An 8,583-nucleotide genomic window follows, 5' to 3' on the forward strand; every position below is an offset into this window, starting at 1 on the left:
CCAAACAGACGATAATGAATGTGCTCAAATAGATTTTTTAGGCAAATAAACATATATTCCTGGGACGATTAACTCGATAAATAATAGCAAATAGAAAAGTATATTTTTGTCATCAAAAATACTCTTTGGTTATAATAGTTCATTACATGGTAAATAATTAATGTTTAACAATGTTAAACTTAAAATATACTCGCGATAAGGAATAACACTATTGTATGTAAACACTTGGGATTGTTTAATTCCAAACACAAAACTAATATTTTAAACTAAAATACTCATTTAACTCTTGTTATGAGTCTGGCCCAAAATGGTCATGACATGTGTTCATTATGTAATTTAATTGTTCAGTTTGAAGGTTAGCGGTCTGAAATTTTACCAGGGAGTTTTTAAGTAGTTTTTGAATTAGTTTTAAATAAAATTGGGTTGTATTTTTGATGGCGACATTGTTACAATAGAATAGAAATATAACGTTTACGCATTTTCTTTTAAGAACACTTTCGGCCTCATTGACTCCCATTATAACTGCTATTTTTTGGTTAACAGACTGTAACCCTGGTATATTACTATTACTACTGGATGAATCGCATGCTTGACGATTAAAATACAAGAAAATAATGTGTTGGTGTAATTGCGCCTGTTAACCCACAGACAAGAAAACCATTAGCACAAGTCTCAGAGATTTGATGAACTGACCATAAACCGCTGAAATGGAATGAAAATAATTTGGCAGTTATATATAACATGGTATATATAAATATATACATAGACGTGTGTGAACTTAATAAACTTAACCAAGTCCTGCCTGATTTCGCTTTCATTCTAGCTCAGAAGGAACTGTACATACACAAAACCCAAAACCAGTGAAGTTGGCACGTTGTGAAAATCGTAAATAAAAACAGAATACAATTTTGCAAAACCTTTTCAACCTACATTCAACTGAATACACTGCAAAGACACAATATTTAATGTTCGAACTGAGAAACTTATTTTTTTGGCAAATAATCATTAACTTAGAATTTAATGGCAGTAACACATTTCAAAAAAGTTGGCACAGGGGCATTTTTACCGTTACCGTTTTTCCGTTGTCATATTTTTACACTTCATAGTGTGCCACACATTTTCAATGGGAGACCGGTCTGGACTACAGACAGGCCAGTCTAGTACCCGTTCTCTTTTACGAAGAAGCCACGCTGTTGTAACACATGCAGAATGTGGCTTGGCATTGTCTTGCTGAAATAAGCAGGGGCGTCCATGAAAAAGGCATTGCTTGGATGGCAACATATGTTGTTCCAAAACCTGTATGTACCTTTCCGCATTAATGGTGCCTTCACAGATGTGTAGGTTACCCATGCCTTGGGCACTAATACAACCCGATAACATCACAGATGCGGGCTTTTGAACTTTGTGCCTAGATCAGTACAGATGGTTGTTTTCCTCTTTGGTCCGGACGACACAACGTCCACAATTTCCAAAAACAATTTGAAATGTGGACTCATCAGACCACAGAACACTTCTACACTTTGCATCAGTCCATCTTAGATGAGCTCGGGCCCAGCAAAGCCTGCGGCGTTTCTGGGTGTTGTTGATAAATGGCTTTCGCTTTGCATACAGTAGTAGAGTTTTAACTTGCACTTACAGATGTAGCGACAAACTGTAGTTACTGACAGTGGTTTTCTGAAGTGTTCCTGAGCCCATGTGGCAATATCCTTTACACACTGATGTCGGTTTTTGATGCAGTACCGTCTGAGGGATTGAAGGTCACGGGCATTTAATGTGGGTTTTGTGGAGTTTGTAAACAACGAGACAGGAGACGTGAGCGTAGTCGAGGAAGTTTACTAGCTCCAACATAGCATGTCATACATCCGACAACAACAACGACCTCTGAACCGGAAGCGGAAGTTCCTAACTCCCTCTCCGCTTCTTCTCTTAAAGCTACAGTGTCCTCTTAGGTGAATGTCTCTCATTATATGGTTTGGGTCACCACACAGGCCCCCCCAGAATTCACCTACACAAAACCCTGCAAAACAGAAAAAGTGCAATTGCATAACAGAAAAACATGACCCTGCAGTAAATGAACAGTAACCAACACAGTGCAAAGTCAATGGGACAACAGGTAACGGGCCGGGGGGAGGACCTTCCGTCCGTAACGGCTGTGCTTGACAGGAGGGGAAACAGATGGGCCCGAAACGCGAGCCACCGGTGGAGCTGGGGCCGGAAGAGAGGCAGGCGCAGGGGCCGACTGAGGAGGGCGCCCCCGTCGCGGCGGCAGGGCCAATGTCCACGTGAGCAGGCTTGAGACGGTCTATAGCCACCCGCTCCGGTCTGCCCCCCATGTCTACCACAAAGTTCTTATCCCCCGCCTCCAGGACACGGAAGGGCCCGTCGTATGGAGGCTGCAGCGGGGACCGATGGCTGTCGTGTCTTATGAAGACGTATTTCGCCGATGGCAGATCCTTGGGGACGTAGGACTGGGGAAGGCAGTGTCGAGACGTCGGAACGGGAACGAAGGCGTCAGCAGCGCTCCGGGACACACTGAGGTGAGAGGCGGGCGACCAGGGAGCCGTAGCAGTCGGAAGGAACGCCCCTGGAACCCGTAGAGGCTCGCCATACACCAGCTCCGCGGCGGATGCCTGGAGGTCCTCCTTAGGGGCTGAACGCAGGCCGAGCATGACCCACGGAAGCCGGTCCACCCAGTCGCCGTCCGTGAGGCTGGCCCGCAGAGCTGCTTTCATGTCCCGATGGAACCGCTCGCACAGTCCGTTGCTCTGCGGGTTGTAGGCAGTAGTGCGGTGGATCTTCATCCCGAGGTGCTCAGCAACCGCCGTCCAGAGCTCAGAGGTAAATTGGGAGCCTCGGTCGCTTGTGATGTCACCAGGCGTGCCAAAACGGGCCACCCAGCAGCCGATGAACGCCCGTGCCACCTCCGCGGCCGTCGTCGAGGACAAGGGGATAGCCTCCGGCCATCTGGTAGCCCTGTCCACAATAGTGAGGAGGAAGGTATAACCACGGGAGGGAGGCAGAGGGCCCACAAGGTCAACATTCACGTGGTCGAACCGCCTCTCTGGAACCACAAACGGCGCCAAAGGGGCTTTGGTATGGCGGTGCACCTTGGCGCGCTGGCACGCCACACACGAGCTGGCCCAGGCTCTAACATCCTTGCGGAGCCCCGGCCAAACAAACTTGACACTCACCATCTTGGTCGAGGCCTTCACCCCAGGATGTGAAAGGCCGTGGACGGTGTCGAAAACCCGGCGCCGCCAGGAAGCAGGCACCAGGGGTCGCGGTTGGCCGGTGGAGACGTCGCAGAGGAGGGTAGTGTTAGCCGCGTCAAACGCCACGTCCTCCAGGCGCAGCGCCGTAGGGCCCGACCGGTAGTCCTGAACGGTTGCGTCCTTGGCCTGGTCCGCTGCCATAGCGGCGTAGTCGAGCCCCAAGTGAACGGAGTTAACAACAGCCCGTGAAAGGCAGTCGGCGACAAAGTTATCCTTGCCAGACACATGTTGTATGTCCGTAGTGAACTCAGAGACCGCCGCGAGATGGCGCTGCTGACGCCCAGACCACGGCTCCGAAGTTTTGGCCATGCAGAACGTCAGCGGTTTGTGGTCCACGAAAGCGGTGAACTGCCGGCCCTCCAACAGGAACCGAAAGTGTCTGGTTGCGAGGAAAAGTCCCAGTAGCTCCCTATCAAAGGTGCTGTACTTGCGCTCATTTTCCCGGAGCTGTTTACTGAAGAACGCCAATGGCTGCCATCCACCAGCCACCCACTGCTCACATACGGCCCCCACGGCATAGTCGGAGGCGTCCGTCGTAAGGGCTATAGGGGCGGCCGGCGACGGGTGAGCTAGCAGCGCAGCATTGGCCAGCGCAGACTTGGCAGCCTCAAAAGCCTCATCCATCTCTGGGGACCAGTCCAACTTGTCCTTAGACTTCTTCCCCCGGTGGGCCCCATAAAGGGGACGCATGACGTGTGCAGCACGAGGCAGGAAACGGTTATAAAAGTTCACCATGCCCAAAAACTCCTGCAAGGCCTGTACAGTAGGGGTACGGGGGAACGCGGCGACAGCCTCAACCCTGTCGGGCAGGGGAACGGCCCCCTGCGGAGTGATGTGGTGCCCGAGGAAGGTGATGGACGACTCCCCGAACTGACACTTGGCTGGGTTGATGATGAGGCCGTGCTCGCTAAGCCTCTCGAACAGCTGCCTGAGGTGTGTCATGTGTTCCTCCACCGACGCGCTGGCCACAAGGATGTCGTCCAAGTACACAAACAAAAATGGCATGTCCCGGAGCACAGAGTCCATAAGACGTTGGAACGTCTGCGCCGCCCCCGTAAGGCCAAACGGCATACGTAAGAACTCGAAGAGCCCGAAGGGTGTGATGACAGCCGTTTTTGGGACATCTCGCGGGTGGACCGGTACCTGGTGGTAGCCTCGCACTAAGTCAATTTTGGAATAGATGGTAGCGCCCGCCAAGTGGGAAGAGAAATCTTGGATGTGCGGTATGGGGTACCGGTCGGGGGTCGTGGCGTTGTTTAGGCGACGGAAGTCTCCGCAAGGGCGCCAACCCCCGCCGGCCTTAGTAACCATATGTAGCGGAGAAGCCCACGGGCTGTCCGAACGGCGGACAATGCCGAGGCGTTCCATCATCGAAAACTCCTCCCTGGCTATTGCGAGCTTGGACGAGTCGAGGCGTCGGGCCCGGGCGTAAACCGGGCGGCCCACAGTGGCGATGTGATGTTCCACACCGTGCTTGGCCACCGCCGAGGAAAAGGTGGGCGTGGTGAGCCCAGGGAAACCGGCGAGCAGGCGTTGGTATGGATCCCCGGTGGCGAGTGTGTTAGCGAGGCACAACGCCCCAGCCCCCCCAAGCGTGCAGGGGTATGACGCAAAAGAGACGGCATCAATCAAGCGACAGTTCTTAATATCCACCAGCAGGTTGAACGCGCAGAGGAAATCCGCACCTAGCAGCGGGGTGGATACAGCAGCCATCACAAAATCCCAACCGAACCGTCGGCCGCCAAAACTAACATCCACGCGCCTGACACCGTACGTCCGAATGGAGGTGCCGTTGGCGGCGTCCATCTGGGGGCCGTGGCTGCCGGTCATCGTGTCCACAGCTTGTGCTGGTAGTATACTGCGTTGCGCACCAGAGTCCACCAGCAGCCGCCGGCCCGACAAGGAGTCCCTGATGAACAACAGCTTGCAGTCACGGCCGGCGCCCATAGCCGCTAACGAGCGCCGGCCCTGGCGTTTCCCTGAATCCTGTAACTGCAGGGTTTGCGACACTGCTTCGCCTTGGCCCCGAACCTGGCATGGTAAAAACAGAGCCCGTCTTCAGGTTGGCGGCGAGCCGTCACCGCAGCCGCGGTGTCCACATAGTCATCCACAGGAGGTGGCGGGACGGCCTGGTGGGGCAGCAGGGCATGCACAAACTGTTGCCGGTTGGCCAGGAAAACCCTGTCCGCCTCAGCGGCCAAAGCACGGTAGTCCTTGGAGGCGGCGAGTGGAGAACTGGCTATCGGTGTGCGTACCGGTGCGGGGAGCTGCCTCAGGAAAATGTGTGTAAACAGAAACGCCGGGTCGGCTGATCCCAGCACAGACAGCATTTTTTCCATCAGTTCAGACGGTTTCCCGTCACCAAGGCCATGTAGGGACAGTAAACGGTCCGCTTTTTCCAGCTCCGACAGCTCAAATAACTTCAGGAGGAAAGCCTTTAAAGCATCGTATTTGCCAGCAGGCGGTGGAGCCTCCAACAGTGTCATCGCTCGCGCCGTCGTTGATGCGTCCAACGCCGCCACTACATGGAAGTACTTCGTAGAATCCTGCGTTATTCCCCTTAGCTGGAACTGGGCTTCCACGTGTTGAAACCACGGCCGTGGGTTATGCTGCCAGAAATCGGGTAACTTCACAGTAACGGCGTAGATTCCCGCGTTAGCCATGTTGTTAGCAGTAGCTACTCCGCCTGCGGGTACCGCGTTAGCCATGTTGTTGTTAGCAGCAGCTACTCCGTCTGCGGGTACCGCGTCAACAAAATTGTCAGCGCCTTCATTGTCTGACATGCTCGTATTCGTAGTTCGTATTCTCGGGGTCACCAATGTGGAGTTTGTAAACAACGAGACAGGAGACGTGAGCGTAGTCGAGGAAGTTTACTAGCTCCAACATAGCATGTCATACATCCGACAACAACAACGACCTCTGAACCGGAAGCGGAAGTTCCTAACTCCCTCTCCGCTTCTTCTCTTAAAGCTACAGTGTCCTCTTAGGTGAATGTCTCTCATTATATGGTTTGGGTCACCACAGTTTCCAGATTCTCTGAACCTTTTGATGATATTACGGACCGTACATGGTGAAATCGCTAAATTCCTTGCAATAGCTCGTTGAGAAATGTTGTTCTTAAACTGTTGGACAATTTGCTCACGCATTTGTTCACAAAGTGGTGACCCTCGCCCCATCCTTGTTTGTGAATGACTGAGCATTTCATGGAAGCTGCTTTTATACTCAATCATGGCACCCACCTGATCCAAATTAGCCTGTTCACCTGTGGGATGTTCCAAATAAGTGTTTGATGAGCAGTCCTCAACTTTCTCAGTCTTATTTGCCACTTGTGCCAGCTTTTTTGAAACATGTTGCAGGCATCAAATTCCAAATGAGCTAATATTTGCAAAAAATAACAAAGTTTACCAGTTTGAACGTTAAGTATCTTGTCTTTGCAGTCTATTCAATTTAATACAGGTTGAAAAGGATTTGATAAGAATTGTATTCTGTTTTTATTTACCATTTACACAACATGCCAACTTCACTGGTTTTGGGTTTTGTATATTTTTTCTCCTGTATCAAAATCCATGTCGTGAATTATTGACCTGTTCAAGGCCGTAATTAGCCAACTTCAAATATTTCATTATGCTTTAGTTTTAGAAATTTTGCACATTTTGCGTTTTCACATTATGTATATGCTTTTTATTTTTATTTTTTTTTACAAAGATAGGCTCCAGCACCCCCCACAACCTCGAAAGGGATAAGCGGTAGAAAATGGATGAATGGATGGATACAACATTAAAACATAAAAAAAAAAAAAAAACTTCATATCAATAGATTTTTCGGAAGTTGTCAAAAATATTTCAAGCATTAAAAGTAAAAACACTTTTAATAGCGGGTCCCTTTTGGATCTTAAAAGTAAATGTGTATAGTCAATCTTAAGGTTGCACAAGGGTGAAATGTAATTGTTGGCCTTGAAATTAAAGAGTTGACAAAACAATCATAAAGAAAAAGATAATTCAGAAATATTAGACACATTTTATGGCCTTCAAATGAGCACATGGAAGTAGTTTAGTTCAATGGTTACTTTCATTGACTTTACTGCACATCGTAGTTCTGAACACAGCATTTATCACCTAGAGCCGCATGGCTCTTGAGCGGTGCCCTGGTGGCTCTATGGAGCTTTTTCAAAATGTATGGGGTGAAAAAAAATTTTTTTGTTGCAATATGCTTTCTGTCGGAGGACAAAGATGACACAAACCTTCCTAATTGTTAGAAAGCCCTCTGTTTAATATGTTTGTGTTTATGCTTCACTGATGAGAGTATTTGGCGAGCCATGTGTTGTCCTACTAATTTCAGCGGCCCTTGAACTCACCGTAGTTGTGTGGACCGTGACTCAGTTTGTTTACAGGTAAAACTTTCTCTGACGCCGCCACAGAAAGACGTGTTTTATGCCACTCCTTCTTTGTCTAATTTTGTCCACCAAACGTTTTATGCTGTGCGTGAATGCACAAAGGTGAGCTTTGTTGATGTTATTGACTTGTTATGGAGTGCTAGCTAATCAGGCATATTTGGTCAGTGCATGACTGCAAGCTAATCAACATGCTATTTAGGCTAGCTGTACATACATATTGCATCATTATGTCTCGTTTGTAGGTGTAGGCTCATTTAATTTCCTTTACTTATGTCCTCTGTGTATTTAGTTTATTTTTCTATGTCTCATGACACATGATCTGTATGTAATATTGGCTGCCATGTTGTTCCAGACCACAGCAAACTTCAGCCAGCTTGCAAAAACTGTAATAAATCCATTAGAAGAAGACAGCCTGCAGTTTCCTTTAACTTGGAAACACACATCTATACCATTGGTCATTTTAAGACAGTAATTTCCAGGAGTTATCTCACCCTCTGAGAAGTTTTACTAATGTTTTCCAATGTTGTAAAAATGCATAGAACAAATATTACATTTCAACATTTCTTTTAACGAAGATTTGTGTCAGCCTGCGACATAGTAATTTCGATAGTAGGCTAATATAACTAATATAGACACTTACATGTGTTTTCTTTATTATAACACTTATATAAGACTTTTAAAGTCACTTTGATAGTAGGCTAATATAGCTAATTAGCCACGTACATCCCGTGTTGCCTTCATTATAACACTTGTATAAGTCTTTTAATTTTTTGCGACTCCAAACAGATTACTTTTTCGTATTTTTGGTGCAATATGGCTCTTTCAACACTTTGGGTTGCCAACCCCTGACCTAGACTGAGATTTACCTGCTCCTTGGACAAAGTCTACTTTAAATTATTTAATTGAGTCAGAACAATT

The sequence above is a fragment of the Entelurus aequoreus genome, linkage group LG19 (assembly GCF_033978785.1).
Source record: "Entelurus aequoreus isolate RoL-2023_Sb linkage group LG19, RoL_Eaeq_v1.1, whole genome shotgun sequence".
Classification (NCBI taxonomy): Eukaryota; Metazoa; Chordata; class Actinopteri; order Syngnathiformes; family Syngnathidae; genus Entelurus; species Entelurus aequoreus.